Genomic DNA, 17,815 nt, shown 5'->3' with positions numbered 1-17,815 from the left:
CAAGATGTTAGAACTGAATCGGTTGACAGAGACCGAAAAAACTTTGGCGTAAATATGCCAGTCCGCAAGACAGCCGTTCTCCCCAATGGTATAGTAAGCGAGCCAGTCAGAATCAAACCAATTTCGACCTCGTATACACTATGTTTACGACACTCTCCGGAGCTATAGAGAACTTCTTTGAAGATCGCGCAGAGTTTTGTAATATTTTTAGCATTTGACTTTTATATCTCAGTGTGGTACTTAGGTTTGAACTTAACTCCACTGTTGAATTGATGAATCTAGTCTCCACGCTAGATGGATGTCCACATGAGCGTCGATGGTGTTGCCTTCCAAGCAATAGATCTTGGTTCGATTCCCGGTCGACGCAGGTCCTTATTTAAGAGATATCTCATTTTTTAGTGTCATGCACTTCTTTCCACGTCGCTTATATTCTTATGTATTGTATTCGAAGATTGTTTTGCTAAATTGCACAAATGTACATATTTTATTTTCACATTCACATTTATACCGCCCGCAAATCATGGATCAAGTTGGACCAAAATGATTCTGTATCACGTGATCATCGATTCTCAGTTTCGTATAGAATCTCTCACGGCCCTCGCATTCACCCAATGCTATATGATTACCATATTTTGGAATCGGGAAAGCGGGACACTTTTGTCAGATCAGGAAAGTTCGTTGATCAAAACTGAAATCAGCCGATTTCGCAAATTTTGCTGAAAAATTTGCTGGATTGACTTAAAAAATTTAAAAAAGGTCATCACTGTCAGTCGACTCCCGATTTACCGACTTTTTACTTCAAATTAGAGGTGTTGACTGAAAAAAAACATCCCTCGAACCAGGAATGTCTAATTTGGCATAATTTATACTCGGTTCCAGTCGAATCTATCCATTATCTTAGCTGTAAAAGCTGTAAAGGAGGACGAATTGCCAAAAAGGAGGACAATTTAGGCGTATTCGGAAGACATTTTCAAAAACCTGTAAAAGGAGGACAAATCCTCCTAAAGGACGTATGGTAATCCTCGATATTGCAATGTATTTCACTATCGGCGTCGGCCGCTTTTGAAACGAGGGAACCAATCCTATCTACTGTAGTTGTCAGTTCTGTAATTCGACGCAAACCGCTCGAGCTGAGTGCCAGTTTAGGTCTTACCATATGTATTTTGTAAATTCAGAACATAGCGAGATGTATTAGGAGTGAATCATGCTCAAATACACAAATCGGATTCCAAACGCCCGGTAAACCTTGCAAGAATACGGCAGTGTGACTACAGTACTGATACGATCAGCAAGTTGTTGCTGTTTTTTATTCAACAAAAATTTGGGCCTTATTGCCTGACGGCCTTTTGCACCACTGTTATTGAACATACAGTAGGCCTACATATAAAGGAGGAGGTAACACGAAATAACGAGCAATTGCATGATGGAGTAGAAACCATGAGGTGATATATATGGTGGTAACAGAATAACAAGAATTGATGATCCACGTACGAACATAATAGAATAGAACTACAGAATTAAATTATAGACCGCGGTTATAAACTGAGGTTACACGATGACACAAATTCAATGACATACGAGATTATACGAGAATCGGTGGGCAAATCATCTGTACAGGAATCCACTTTTAACTGAACACATTTATCAATAAGAAAATAACGATGAAAGTCATATTTCGGGCAACTAATTAAAAAATGATGACGTACAGAAGTAGCGGCAGTAGCAACACCTAGTTGAGTATGCCATTCTAAGTTTAAACGAATGGCCATTTAATCGGCAATGACCTGATTGCAATTAAAATATAACACTATCGTAAAATCGATGGCAATATTTAGGATCATCAAGTTAGAATGCAACAAATCTGCTCGTTAATTCGACCCCTACAGAAAAGAAGAATCTAGATCCCTCCCTCGGCATTGGGTGGAAGCAAGGTTTCTTGGCCTTGATGACCATTGAGTCCATGAGCCTGTATCGTATACTACTTCATATTGGAAGTGTTGTGACGTGTGAGTAATGTTTCAACCAGTAGTCGAGTCGCACGAAGTCAGTCACAATTTTTAAGCAGATTCTGTTACACAAAGTCATTGACTGTAATTATCATTTTTAACGGGCTCTCTGATATCATAAACTTTTATGGGACGTTGCTGTAGAAGTCAGTAGAACTATATAGACTCTATCCTGTACCACTAATTGCACCCCGGTTTGAGGAGTTTTTGCAGAAGAAGCTCTTTTATAGCAGCCAGAACGCTGCTATAATCAAATCATGTTAGCCATGATCCTGATGGCCGTAAGCTCCACAAGCTGTTTCTTATAGTATAGTCAGTGATTCCCTATTGATATACACGTCCTGTCAGCCGGTCGTGTGACAGCCAGCTGTAAGCCGTTCAATGTTAGGGTATTGAAAGGTTGCCGTTTGCGTGGGAAAAGGCGTGGGTCATAAGTCGTAAAAGTAAAAGTATGAGAAACACTGTTAGAAATGCTAATCTTTCGACGCAACAAGATATCGGAAGTAGGAATCTAAAATTTCGTAAAAGGCTACTTCAATTTATGGGCCAAACTGGTATCAATTTTACAGGGGTGAATATATTCAAAAATATGCGTCGACCGGGAATCGAACCCAGATCTATTGCTTGGAAGGCAACAATGCTAACCTTTACACCAGAGGTCTCAAACTCAAATGTGCTCGCGGGCCAGTTTTCCAGTTTTGACGATGCCATTCTATGCCATTCCAATCAGGCCATATTTTGCGGGAATGAATTGTCCTATTGAAAGTGAGCCGATCCAACTGACTGACAGTGAACACACATCGTGTAAATCTGATTTACTCTTGTATCAATTTAGGCCTGGCACGAATAGAATCATCACATTTATAACTATTTGAATGGAATTGTTGTTGTACTTGATATATATTAATTATAAGATATAGACACCATATGGCGGACAAATGTATGATACCATCATAAAAGCTATCGGGTTATTATTTTTCAGTTACAATGAATATTTTGAATTCAACAGAATTGATAACAGAGACTGATCTGATATCAAAACAATTTTAAGTTGAGCATTGTAATTCCAATCCATGATTCGGGTATACTTCTGATAAGTAGGTTATTAATCTCATGGCCATATATCTTCAACTATAGGAGCAGAAAAAATATAAATATAATATAAGTATATTAAGGAATGTGTCTTAGTGATTGAAATGTCGTAACGCCGAACCTCCCATTGCTGTTACATCGTTGGAGCGTCCCACTACGGTACTCGATACCATTAAGTGGCCTTAATAACATGGTTTAGCGATCAACGATCAAAGATGTAACTAACAGATCGCCCATGGTTGCCATAACAACTTGCTTAGTTAGCGAAATACCAAGCTGCGACCTTCTGATCTATTACTCCCCTGATACACAATTAGTTTGTTGCGTCCATGGTTCTAACAAATTCACGGCATTCCGAGTCACTCCAAGTCCACTCGAGTCATTTTCATTTTGCCATCGAGTTAGCCCGAGTCTGAGTAATTTAGAAAAGGCCGCGTCTAAGTCCAACTCACAAATTTCAGTCACGAACCGTTTAAGGGTCACGATTTGTCATCATGAATTAGGAATGTGACGAAATAGTGAATCTTCCACTGCATGGTAGCGTTTGCAATTGATGTGATAGTGAAGTTTGATGAATAGTTTTAGGCTTTCGGAGCAATTTAAGAGGACATTTTCACTTTATAACTTGAAAAGATATATGTGACACTTATATATTGTCAATTAATAAAAATCTAAAATGTCGTCGCGGGCCGCACAAAATGCTCTGGCGGGCCGCATGCTGCCCGCAGGCCGCGTGTTTGAGACCTCTGCTTTACACCATCGACGCTCATGCGGGTATCACCAAATCGTGGAGCCAAAGAATCTTCGATTCGAGAGCCAAGTCGATATTTAACGCAATTACCGAACTGAGTGCCATATGGTACATGTTTGCTTCGGCGTGCCGACTAGGAATAAAACCAAGTTGCAAATGCAAACTTTTCGATTTTTGAATCATATAATGTATCGGAAGTAAAACTGAAACATACCAAAGATTTTACACGTTCTGAGTTGTGTTGAGCATTACACTATCTCCGCCTATAATTGCCAACATTATGCCAACCTTTCGACGCAACAAGGATCGGAAAAAATGTTGTTTAAGTTAATCATATGTTATTCCAATGAATTTTAAAGCAATGGAAAAATCTTCATCAATCGTATAATGTTGAATAAAGCATAAATTGTTCAATGCTCACTTTCGAAATCTGCGTCGGCAATCGAACCCAGATCTACTTCAACAGCAAAGATAACCATTCGGCAACGTTTGACTGGTTCTTCCCGCTACCCGCAGTGGAGTTTGACCCCATCGAGAACTACATAACAGTGATATATGCGTTAGAATAACGTCGAATGGTCATTTCACCACTTCCAGGGCCGGGTGGATTCCATATACGGATACACAATTGGTAAACTGAAAATTGACCGTCACGTGGTTATCATTATCTTGCCAATACCTTGTTGCAACGAAACACTCAAACATGTAACTTGATTATATTGCTGCTGGCACGCTGGAGTAATTTTGTTCCACGTGACGCTCATTTCTTAGTTTAGTAAAATGTTCCAAATCGATTTGAGTTGAGTATCCGTGCTAAGCCGGTATGTCCGCGAGCGTCGATGGTGTAAAGGTTAGCATTGTTGCCTTCCAAGCGATAGATCTGGGTTCGATTCACGGTCGACGCAGGTCCTTGTTTTTGAGATTTCTCATTTTCTTAGCGTAATGCACTTCTTTCCACGTCGCATATATCATTATAAAATGTATTCGAAGACTGTTTTGCTCAATTGTACATATTCTATTTTCACATTTACATTTATATTTATACAGCCTACAAGTCATAGATCAAGTCGAAGCGGAGAGATTCTGTACCACGTGATCATCGATTCTCAGTTTACCAGTTTCGTATTGAATCCACCCCGTCCTCGAATTAACGTTCACCCAATATCATATCATATTTTTGAATAGGGAAAGGAGGACACTTTTGTTTGATCAGAAAAGTTATTTGATCAAAACTGAAATTAGCCGATTTTGCTATTTTCACTGAAAAATTTGGTGTGTTGGCTAAGAAAAAAATTTAAAAAAAAGATCATCACTTTCGGTCGACTTCCGATTTACAAACTTTTAACTTCAAATTAGTGGTGTTGACCGAAAAAAAAAACTTCGATCGAACCACGGTTGTCCTATTTGGCATCATTTATGCCCCTTTCCGCTCTAATCTATCCATTATCTTAGCTGTAAAAGCTGTAAAGGAAGACGAATTGCCAAAAAGGAGGACGTTTAGGCGTCCTCGAATGACATTTTCAAAAACCTGAAGAAGGAGGACAGATTTTCCTAAAGGACATATGGTAACCCAAGATATCGCAATGTATTTCACCATCGGCTTCGGCCGCTTTTGAAACGAGAGAACCAAGAATATCTACTATATAGTGAGCAGCAACCGCAACGACGCAAACCGCTCGAGTTGTGTGTCAGTTTAGGTCTTACCATGTGTGTTTTGTAAATTCAGGACATAGCGAGATGTATTAGGAGTGAATCATGCCCAAAGACACAAATAGGTTTCCAAACGCCCGGTATACCTTGCAAGAATACGGCAGTGTGACTATAGTACTGACTACTGATACGATCAGCAAGTTGTTGTTGTTGTTGTTTATTCAACAAAAATTTGGCAAAAAAGAATCTAGATCCCTCCCTCGGCATTGGGGGTGGAGCAAAATTTCTTGGCCTTGATGACGATTGAGTCCATGAGCCTGTATCGTATACTACTTCATATTGGAAGTATTGTGACGTGTGAGTAATGTTTCAACTAGTGGTCGCACGAAGTTAGTCACAATTTTTAAGCCGGTTCTGTTACACAAAGTCATTGACTGTAAGTATCATTTTTAACGGGCTCTCTGATATCATAAACTTTTATGGGACGTTGCTGTAGAACTATATAGACATTATCCTGTACCACTAGTTGCACCCCGGTTTGACGAGTTTTCGCAGCAGAAGCTCCGTTATAGCAGCCAGAACGCTGCTATAATCAAATCATGTTAGCCATGATCCTGATGGCCGTAAGCTCCACAAGCTGTTTCTTATAGTAGTCAATGATTCCCTATTTGATATACACGTCCTGTCAGCCGGTCGTGTGACAGCCAGCTGTAAAGCTTTCAATGTTGGGGTATTGAAAGGTTGCCATTTGCGTGGGAAAAGGCGTGGGTCATAAGCAGAGGTGGTCAAAGTAATCAAGAAAGTTACTCAAGTAGAAGTCGAAGTAGCGACGAAAAAAATCTACCCAAGTACAAGTAGAAGTACTTTTTCAACAAGCCACCCAAAACTACTTGAAGTAGAAGTAGAATTGACTGACTTTAAATCTACTCAAGTAAGTAAGTAGTTTTGAAAACAGTCTTAATTCGTTCGCATGGATTGTCAAAAGCTGCAAATTGAGCTATGCAGAAGGTGCAGAGAACTTGAATCGTATTGATGCATCCCAGGAGGTATCAATTATCGGCAAAATAAGCATTTTTTCGCATCGCGGGATGCAAATTATAGTATTGATATGAAAATGCGATACTAAGCCTCTGTATACTAGAAGACCCCGTTTTAGATAATACCATGGCATGGCGCCCTACCCCATATTATAAGGCACCAAGTTTAGGCGAAGAGCAATACGAAGAAGTTGAATCGGATACGGTTTTGACACTTTGTGTGATTAGTATACGTTAATAACAAATATTGTGGATCGTAAAATTTGTATTGAGTGTAGCTTTATTTTCGGATAATAGAGGCATTACTATACTCGCTTTTATGCTTCAACATGTAGCCTATGTTCTGCAGACAAACGAACTGAAATTAATTAGAACTGAAAGTATGATACTCGGAATTAAAAGTGTAATACAAATATCACTTAAAAAGAGCGGAAAATATATGTCATGTCTTTGTCCATAAAGCTTCAAAGGTTATCTGCTAGAACAGGTGTAACGTTAAAAAAGCTGGATGTTCTAGATTGGCAGGACACGTCATGGGCTGCTAGATGACGATATGATAGGTAATTGCTAGATTGCAAAACGGGAGTTTCAAACGTTATGGTGGGTCATATTTACTGTGTTGAAATATTTCATATAGGCGACAATGCGGTGTGAGCGGGACCAAGCAATCCGGTACCTAAATTATATTCACTGATACTTTCGTGAAAACATATTTGCCACTCCTTAACTGCTGTGCGCGAAGCACAAAAAATTTCTGGGCTTTCATACTTGACTTTTATGAATATTAAATGTTGGTACTCCGTGGAAACAGCCCCAAAATTTCTCAGGCTATCTTTCGTATTGGGGGAATAAACTACTTCTACTTGACAAACTGAAAATAGCGAAAATTAAGTAAGTAGATTAGTAAATAGTACGTAGTAGAAGTAGAGAAAATCAGATCTACTTGAGTAAGTACCAGAAGTAGAGGAAAACTACTTGAGTACTTCCAAAAAGTAGAAGTACTTCGTTACTGACCACCTCTGGTCATAAGTCGTAAAAGTAAAAGTATGAGAAACACTGTTAGAAATGCTAATCTTTCGACGCAACAAGACATCGGAAGTAGGAATTTAAAATTTCGTAAAAGGCTATTTCAATTTATGGGCCGAACTGGAATCAATTTTACAGGGGTGAATATATTCAAAAATATTCAACCACCATTTATGCGTCGACCGGGAATCGAACCCAGATCTATTGCTTGGAAGGCAACAATGCTAACCTTTACACCATCGACGCTCATGTAGGTATCGCCAAAGCGTGAAGCAACAGAATCTTCGATTCGAGAGCCAAGTCGATATTTAATGCAATTAACGAACTGAGTGCCATGTGATACATGTTTGCTTCGGCGTGTCGACTAGGGATAAAATCAAGTTGCAAATGCAAACTTTTCGATTTTTGAATAATATTATGTATTGGAAGTAAAACAGAGACGACCATAGATTTTACACGTTTTGAGTTGTGTTGAGCATTACACTATCTCCTCCTGTAATTGCCAAGATTATGCCAACCTTTTGACGCAACAAGGATCGGAAAAAGTGTTGTTTAATATAATCATATGTTATTCCAATGAATTTTAAAGCAATGGACAAATCTCCATCAAACGTATAGTGTTGAATAAAGCATAAATTGTTCAATGCTCACTTTCGAAATCTGCGTCGGCAATAGAACCCAGATCTTCTACTTCAACAACAAAGATAACCATTCGGCAACATTTGACTGGTCCTGCCCGCTACCCGCAGTGGAGTTTGACCCCATCGAGATATACAGAACAGTGATATAGGCCTATGCGTTGGAGTAACGTCGAATACCAGGGCCGGGTGGATTACATATACGGATACACAATTGGTAAACTGAAAATTGAGCGTCACGTGGTAAAATGTTCTCAGGCATGCGTGACAAGAAGTCCGACTTAGTTCTATCAGGGTTGTAACCAAGTCACAATTGCCGAGTAACAATGAGTCAATTTTATTTTTATAGTTTTGACTCGAGTCAAATTGAGACATTTTCAATTCACCGCCGAGTCAAGTCAGCTAGTAGAGTGCCGAGTCCGAGTCATAGTGTTTTGACTCGAGTCCAAGTCATGATGTTCCCTGTTCAGTTTTGAATTCAATCTGGCTCAACCTACGTGTTTCAACTCTGCTAGAGTGATAGAATGGCTCCCTATTCGTAATATAGTACTTTTTGGGACTAGAACTAAATGATATGGCTATGGTGGTAATGATGGAATGAATGCGGGCCTGTCGAAGTGTAAAGATATCGGAAGTTGTAATTCAATATTTAGTACATAGATACCAATAGATCGAACCCAGATTTGCTGCGAAGGCAACAACGCGAGCCTTTACACTAGTATTCCTTAGCCGTTTTAGTGATCTTACCTTCAGCGTCGCTTAAAATATATCGTACCCCTCCTGCACATGATCAAAACGCACCTTGTCGTGCCACCACCGAACGTTGATTTTGAGCCGCCATATGGTTTTCAGCGATGCTACGCTGTATATACACAAGATTCAGAAGCGACACACACTCTTTTCGAGTCGATTACGTAATTCACGAATGAGAGACTTGTCTATTTATTTCCTACCACGCATCAGTTGAGTTACCTGCGTAAAGCGTGGAATTACGGTGTTCGTAAATGTTAGAATTGTGCACTTCCAAGGAAATATCTCAAAGTCAAAATCCCGGTCGACACAAATTTCGAAGCTGGAGCTTTTCTCTTTTATTCACCAATACACACTTCATCCAAGGTAGCCCATTGTTTTACAATTTATTGCAACATCTGGTTACCAAAGTTTTCATTATCTTTTCAATGCCTTGTTGCATCGAGATGTTAGCATATAAGCCACTCAAAACATGTAACTTGGTTATATTGCTGCTGGCACGCTGGAGTAATTTTGTGCCGCGTAACGCTTATTTATTAGTTTAGCAAAACGTTTGAAATCGACTTGACTCTACAATAGATGGGCAGAGTATCCGAGCTAAGCCGCTAAGTCCTCCAGCGTCGATGGTGTAAAGGTTAGCATTGTTGCCTTCCAAGCAATAGATCTGGGTTCGATTCCCGGTCGACGCATGTCGTTGTTTTATCCAAACATGGTTCTTAAATTTATTGGAATAGCTTTCTGCAAAATATTGCTTTATAGCTTCTTTAAGTTTCGTGCCTCGTGAGGCATAATTCACAGTTTATTAATTAGGTTCAATATTACTAGCAACTCGAGATTGGGTGAGATAGCCTGCTGGGGAGCGTCCGGTTTATTTATCAGTAGGTCGTGGGCTCCTCAGACCCAACGAATCACCGTTGCTGATTACATGGTGAACGTGTATTGTTTCAAAGTTAGCATTGTTCCCTCCAAGCAGTAGCGATATATTGCCAATCGACACATCTGGAAAGATGTCCTGTTTAATTCCTCCTCGCCATCTCATCCGTGTACGCGGTGTCTTATAAAAAGAAATGGAGGTGGAAGTGGGCCGTGCTACGAGTCGGCAGCTTCGGAATAGGAATGAAGAAAGTTGGCCAGGTATGAATAACCATACTAGTAGACAAAGGCCATAAATAGGCTTCCATAAACAACATACCATGTCTTGTTACATATCCATTCACCACGGGATTTAGGATCGCGTCGGAAGGCCTGGATTTACACCACCTAAAGACATGGAACTCTGCTCACGCCTGTGTAATTTTGTACCTCCTGACGTCTAATTCCGACGTTAGTAACTACGTTTATAGACAGGTCGGCTCTAGAAATTGCTGAGTTGAATTTCTCCTCTAAGCCGGTCACAGCACCAGCGTCGATGAGGTAAAGGTTAGCATTGTTGCCTCCCAATCAATAGATCTGGGTTCGATTTCCAGTCGACGCAGATTTTGATCATCATTTAAGGTCCATGCTGCTACCGTCACAGCAAAGTGAAACTCAAGAAGCTTTGATCAAAATGGAGGACTTTCTGGTGAACTCTAATAATTCCTAACATTTATAGGATATAAATATTAGACATAGTGATATATGGGACCTTTAAATTATCAAAGTACATACCGCACACTACAACGTGAACAGAAAGCTCGTATAATTTCTTGGGGTTTGATGTGACACTTTGCTGGTATTATGAAGCGGAATATTGGAATTTTATTTGACTATGATATTTCTGGACTCCTCTTCCTGCCTATACCATCTGGGTATGCTGAAAGTTAGCATTTTATCCGATTAATCTCTCTGCTATACCATCCCTTGCTTATTGAATATCCGCTATAGGTTAACTAAAAGAAACTTTCCGCGTCGGTACCTTATATCCGGGTCTCCACGGGCAGTTACGGTCTGGTTGACTTTTTTTAGTCAAACTCCGCGACAGTTCCGGATAAAAGATCAATTTTCATGTGTACATTGTGGGGAATTTAATTTTTTTAGTCGTGTTCACAGTCACGTAACACTCAAAACAAAAAGAGAGGACGGATTGCGAAATAAGGACATCTTGGTGTCGCCGGAGGTATTTTACTCTTATTGAAGAAAAGTGGACAAATCTACGTAAAATATGCTATCCCTACAATATACGTGTCTACCACCCAAACCACTGAATCGATCTTGTCACGCGTCCCGATGTAATTTTCTACCACGTTACGCATAGAAGCGATCCGACCATCGAAATGATGAGATGACTATTCGAATTTGGCCCAATGCATATATCGCCCTTGTGGATATGTCGATTGTGTAAAGCAAGGGTTCCCAACCGTCACGCTTATTTCTCCTAGTAGTAATTGCGTACAGTGTCGACTTGAGTGCGGAATCGCAAATTCAAACTGCAATTCAACTGATTTCACGCTTTGCCCGGGTAGCTCAACAGATGCTAGGTAGGGGATAAATAGATATTCGTGAATTGCGTAATTAATACGGGAAGAGTGCGTTCGTTTGTGAATTTTGTGTTGTACAAGCGTAGTGATTAAATGACGATTATCAGAAGCTGGATGAAAAACCCTACACGGGTTCAAGGCCAGCGTTTCGTGGTGACAAATACTGTTCCGATCAAGTGCAGCAATGGGCACGAGAGATTTTAATCAAAGCTCAAGGTAACGGCGTGAGCTATACTTGAAGTTTAAGAAACATGAATGTAAAGGCCGACATTGTAGTTTTCCACCAAGCCATCAGTCGGGGTTCGATTCCGAGTCGACGGAGATTTCCTAGTTTACGAGTGTCTTCTTTATTCTCCGCTAGCTTCCAGCAAGGATCATTATTTTAAAAGATATTTGAATATCTTAACCTATATTTTACATTCAACTTTCGAGATCAATATGCATCGAAATGTGAGTTATGTCACTCAAGACGTCTAACTTAGCTTGATTCGGGATCGGCGAGCCGGAGTAAGCTTGTGCCACGTGACGCCTATATTTCAGTATGATAACAACGTTTAATATCCACTTGGCTCTTTAATTGCTCAATTCACTGTCCGCGTTAAGCACATCAGGACGTGAGCGTCGATGGTGTAAAGGTTAGCATTGTTGCCTTCCAAGCAATAGATCTGGGTTCGATTCCCGGTCGACGCAATTTTTGAATGGCATTAGAGAATTGCGTTGCCTGATGTCTGGCTGGCCATTTATTTGTTTTAAAATTTATTCGAATATCTTTGCGCTAAATCATACTTATGCTCCTCCATCCTGCGTCTTGCAACGTCGATAGGTTAGTATCCATAGCAGGGATCGGAAACCTATATTGCTCCCATGTCACGACATAGAACTCTTTTATGGTGGTTTATGACTCTCAGAGATGTGGAAGTTGGCAATTATTAGGTAGCATGATTATCACGAATCCAAATCCAAATCCAAATTATTATTTTTGCTATTAAAGAGAAACATAACCTACACTCGCTGGACGGTATGTATAGGCCCTAGCGCCCAGATAGGATACTGGATTGTGGTTGGTAAAATAGACGATAATGCATTAGCCTGTGTATTGAAATCTATTTGTATCGAGCAACAGTCCATATCCCTGTTTGTCGCAGACTAAGTACAGGATAATTAAATTGATTCAAAGCTGAGTGCAATATATTGCCGATGATCATCCCGGGAAATCCGCGAATCGGAAGCAGAAAAAGACCATACCTTTTTTCCAGAGAAAAATGTCCGTAAGAGTAAATGAGTAAACATGACAATCGAAGAAAAGTACGTGAAAAAGTACGTGAAATTCAACAGCGGCAACTATCAGAAATTAGCATTAGAAACAGCTCCATTTGACGAACAAGCCGTTGGTAAAAGAAACCTTGGATGAAATTAAGGAGATTGCAAAACATTTTAAATAATGACGCGAGATCACGCATCTTATCGGTCCCCATAATGTCACAAAATACAAGTCGACTATTTGATGACGGCAGGAGCGCCTTTCTACACGCTTGTCTATGCCAGTCCAACATACACATATATGCTCTCTATTGTTAGGAAGTTCACAAGGTGTTAAAACTGAATCGGTTGCCAGAGACCGAAAAAACTTTGGAGTAAAAAAGCCACTCCGCAAGACAACCCATTTTGATCTCGTATACACCATGTTTCCGACACTCTCCGGAACTATAGAGAAGTTGGTTTCAACAGTACTTCCTTGAAGATCGCACAGAGTTTTGTAATTTTTTTAGCACTTGACCTTTATATCCCAGCGTAGTAATTAGGTTTGAACTTAACTCCACTCTCGAATTGCTGAATCTAGTCTCCACTCTACATCGGCATCTACATGGGCGTCGATGGTGTAAAGGTTAGCATTGTTGCCTTCCAAGCAATAGATCTGGGTTCGATTCCCGGTCGACGCACGTCCTAGTTTTGAGATTTCTCATCTTCTTTCCGCGTCGCCCATATTATTATAAAATGTATTCGAAGATTATTTTGCTATTGTACATATTTTATTTTTCACTTTCACATTTATACCGCCCGCAAGTCATGGATCAAGTCGGACCGGATAGATTCTGTACCACGTTATCATTGATTCTCAGTCTACCAGTTTCGTATAGAATCTCTCGCGGCCGTCGCATTCACCCAATGCTAGGGTAACCATATTTTGGAATCGGGAAAGCGGGACACTTTTGTCAGATCAGAAAGGTTACTTGATTAAAACTGAAATCAGCCGATTTCGCGAATTTTGCTGAAAAATTGCTGGATTGATTAAAAAAAATTTAAAAAAGGTCATCATTTTCGGTCGACTCCCAATTTACAGACTTTTTACTTCAAATTAGAGGTGTCGGCTGAAAAAAACTTCGCTCGAACCACGAATCACAAATGGCATCATTTATGCACATTTCCACTCGAAGTATCTGAGCGGTAAAAGCTGTAAAGGAGTACGAATTGCCTAAAGTAGGACATTTAGGCGTCCTCGAAAGACATTTTCAAAAACCTGAAAAAGGAAACGAGGGAACCAAGCCTATCTGGTATCTACTATAGTGGAGAGGCAAGGTCTGTAATTCGACGCAAACCGCTGTGCGCCAGTTTAGGTCATACCATTTGTGATGTGTAACTTCAGAACACAGCGAGATGTATTAGGAGTGAATGATGCCCAAAGACCCAAATCGGGTTCCTTACGCCCCGGTATACCTTGCAAGAATACGGTACTAGGACTATAGGACTGACACGATCAGCAAGTGTTGTTGTTGTTGTTGTTTATTTAATAAAAAATTTGGCGCATATCGCCTGACGGCCTTTTGCACCACGGTTAAACACATCTAGACGTGAGCGTCGATGGTGTAAAGGTTAGCATTGTTGCCTTCCAAGCAATAGATCTGGGTTCGATTCCCGGTCGACGCATTTTTGAAAGGCATCAGAGAATTGCGTTGCCTGATGCCCTGATGCCATTTGTTTTAAAATTTATTCGAATATTGTTGCACTAAATCAGGGGTCACCAACACGCGGCCCGCGAGGTCATATTTTGCGGCCCGCGACTTGATTTGAGATTTCGGAAGAAAGCTAAGAAAACATTTGGACATGCTGAAATCAACGTGCAACGGCACAAACACTGCCAAGACCGGCTTAAGGCAGTGGTTCTGAAGCTTGGGGCGCGCCTCCTTGTGGGGGCGTAAAAGCATCTGAACGGGACGCGGAGCTGCGATTCACCTCTAATTCATAGTTCTTGCTCTGTGTAATAGTCCGGAATTCAGATTATAGAATTCTCCCATCAACATGCGTAATCTTCCATGCCGTCAAACTATCCGTTGGGATTGCTAGCTTTATGGGTGCATTTTGTGATATGACGATAAGTAGGAAGCGCGAAATTTTTAGTATCATTAAGAGGGCATATGTTAAAAGGTTTGAGAACCACTGGCTTAGGGTTTCCAGACAAGATCAAGCTTTACGCGGAGATGGTCTTTCAACTATAGCAGCGGTTCTCAACCGGGGGTCCGCGGACCCCTAGGGGTCCGCGAAGCAATTTCAGGGGGTCCGCGAGACCTCTAAATTTTTAAAAGAGTTGATATCCAAATTTTTATTTTATTTTTTAATTTGAGAAAGCATGAGGCAGTTTCGCACCACAACTGCTAAAACCTCATGACTCATATCATCATAATAATCGTCCTATACATGGACTATCGTAGTGTGGAAACTCATTTTCATTGCCAATTTTCCAATAACCTGCTGATACAAACATCATGCTGTTAAACCTTTTGTTGGAGTTTGTGGAAAAAATAAAAATATCGAGATAGTAAAAACGTCAATCAGGGTGACTTCGCTATGTCTGCGAAACCTTCTCGATTTGAAGTTGTCAGTCTCATCAAATTAGTGAACAGTCGTTTGAAATAAAAATTTACGAAGTATTTCCATAATTTGTCCCAATGCAAGGAACAACTTCTTGGAGGTACAGAACTTTAATATACAATTGAATAGTATATTCTTATTGAAATGAGCCCGAATATTTTCGGCTGACACTCGTCATAAATCGGACAATGATATACCTGGTCTTAAAGCTCGGCTATCAGATTTGGCGCATTCTTATTGCTGATGCCCTATCGACAAAGCTGATTTTTTTATGAACAAGGAGTGTTTCGTTGCTATCAAAGCATTATACACTCCAACCCTGAAATTCATATCACCAGTTAGATTGGTATGCAGCCTTGTCTTGTTAATGTTCAATTGTTCATGGTCGAAAATGTATGCTCGTAAATATATATGTAAACCCGAACAAAACAAGTCGTTTGATGACAGTCTTTCTCTGGTTGGAAAACGTGGATCCATTCTTTGGAGCATAAAATTTGTCTATATACTTTTAGATTAGGATTTCACTTTGACGATAGGAACTCTCTGCGGGCCGAATCCGGCCCGCGGTCCGTATGTTGCCCGTCCCTGCGCTAGATGCTGGACGTGATACGTGCATAAAATATGTGTTTCTTCATTTTGGTGCCAGAAATGTTGCGATCACACCAAAAGTATCGTCGGAAGCGTTATGCGTTAATATTGCATTAGCTTCCATCTATCTTTGCGGAAATGGTTGTCGGCACTCCTCGTTCATATCAAAACGAAGACGCGGACTTTCAAGACACGACCACGTACTTCAAGAAATACAGCAGCAAAATTAGCTTTGAAATATTAACTGTCCACCAATTTCTACATAAATAGTATGATGTTATCTTCAAGAAAAATCATTATTTTGCTGTTTATCATAAGCCTACAGTTCATATTTGCAGAAGACAGATGAAGGTTGCACCATAATAGAGCTAAAATTGAACTAAAACTTGAGGGGGTCCGCGAGGGTCCGTGACGGTCAAAAGGGGTCCGCGAAGCCAAAAAGGTTGAGAACCACTGAACTATAGTAACGTATCTCGCTAGCTCCCAAAAGTGTTTCCAGGTATCGTGTACAGTTCGGAGTTCAAAATATAATGAAATTGATGACAATGATCTTTTGTTGTAATTTTATTCCTTTGACAAAATGTTACTTTTTTGTGGTCACTATGCCCATCGCCTATGTTAGGTAGCATAGCGTTGTACTGACGTAGAGTATTAAAACGGTATTGCCTATACTATATATCGATATTGAATTCATGTGGCCCGCGACCGCTACGAATTTTGAAAAGTGGCCCGTGACCCCTTTTGAGTCGGCGACCCCTGCACTAAATCATATTAATGTTCCTCCATCCTGTGTCTTGCAACGTCGATAGGTTAGTATCCATGACAGGGGTCTGAAACCTATATTACTCCCAAATCACGACATAAAACTCTTTTTACGGTGGCTTATGACTCTCAGAGAAGTGGAAGTTGGCAATTATTAGGTAGCATGATTATCCCGAAACCAAATCCATTGTATTAATTATTTTTGCTTTTCAAGAAAAACATAGCCTGGACGGTATACATAGTCCCCAGCGCCCAGATTGGATACTGGATTGTGGTTGGTATAATAGACGAGAATGCATTAGCCTATATATTGAAATCTATTTGTATCGAGCAACAGTCCATATCCCCGTTTGTCACAGACAAAGTACAAAATATTTAAATTGCTTTAAAGCTGAGTGCAATACATTGCCAATCATCATCACGGAAAATCCGCGAATCGTAAGCAGAAAAAGACCATACCTTTGTTCTAGAGCGGGGGTGTCAAACTCAACTCGCGTCGCGGGTAGGATTCAAACCTTCTGAGCATTCGCAGGCCGGACCAGTCAAATATTCCAAAATTTACCTAAAAATCCATACCCTTGTTTTTGACTTGAATACTCAACTATTAGGCCTATATACATAATAATAATTACGCTATATCTCGGCGCTTAGGGTGTTATTCTATCAACACCTTTACTCGCAAGCAATGGAATTTGCAACATTACGATGATTGGCCCGTTGGAGTTATATAAACTGATAAAATAGCTGCTTTACCGACGATACACGATGGTATACTGCTATGATTGCTCTGTTTTAGTCGTAATACGTAATCTGACAATATTTCCTGTTTATGTACTGTCAGGAATATAAGCGATTTAACCGTAAACGCAGCCGTTGAAATTTGGTTCAATATTATTATATCGCGACTCGGGTTTCTGTGGAGGCCGAGGAGCTGATAAGTCATACGCAAAAAAGTAGGGCGACTGCGAATATCAAAATTATATTTTGTGTCATTCTCCCTGTAACCTACATAAACCGGATTCTAACTGACGTTTCGACTTCTGCAAATAACTACTTTTTGGTGCATTTTCCATAAAACTGTGAAGTCACTGTGAACAGTGTGCAATTTTTGCCTACTTGGAATTAGGTGTCAATGGCAGCGACTTTTCCGTAATGGTGACTTGAGTGAAACCACAACACCGCTGTCTGGTGG

At 40.2% G+C, this 17,815-nt stretch overlaps 1 long non-coding RNA gene and 5 other non-coding genes across 6 annotated transcripts in view; 4 read left to right on the top strand and 2 right to left on the bottom strand.

Annotated features, from left to right (window-relative positions):
• Positions 1-17,815, bottom strand: part of LOC145439886 (uncharacterized) — a 231,459-nt gene that overhangs the window by 114,758 nt on the left and 98,886 nt on the right. The gene's annotated exons all lie outside the window — the stretch shown is intronic.
• On the bottom strand, positions 7,737-7,808 carry Trnag-ucc (transfer RNA glycine (anticodon UCC)). Its single transcript has one exon. It is a non-coding gene; the product is annotated as a tRNA-Gly (tRNA).
• Positions 9,568-9,639, top strand: Trnag-ucc (transfer RNA glycine (anticodon UCC)). Its single transcript has one exon. It is a non-coding gene; the product is annotated as a tRNA-Gly (tRNA).
• Positions 12,025-12,096, top strand: Trnag-ucc (transfer RNA glycine (anticodon UCC)). Its single transcript has one exon. It is a non-coding gene; the product is annotated as a tRNA-Gly (tRNA).
• On the top strand, positions 13,275-13,346 carry Trnag-ucc (transfer RNA glycine (anticodon UCC)). Its single transcript has one exon. It is a non-coding gene; the product is annotated as a tRNA-Gly (tRNA).
• Positions 14,260-14,331, top strand: Trnag-ucc (transfer RNA glycine (anticodon UCC)). The gene has a single exon. It is a non-coding gene; the product is annotated as a tRNA-Gly (tRNA).

This window comes from Botryllus schlosseri, chromosome 5 (assembly GCF_051294905.1).
Source record: "Botryllus schlosseri isolate E-star chromosome 5, Bs_hap1, whole genome shotgun sequence".
Classification (NCBI taxonomy): Eukaryota; Metazoa; Chordata; class Ascidiacea; order Stolidobranchia; family Styelidae; genus Botryllus; species Botryllus schlosseri.
The sequence above is the reverse complement of the archived record's forward strand: the minus strand, read 5'-3'. Positions and strand labels throughout refer to the sequence as shown.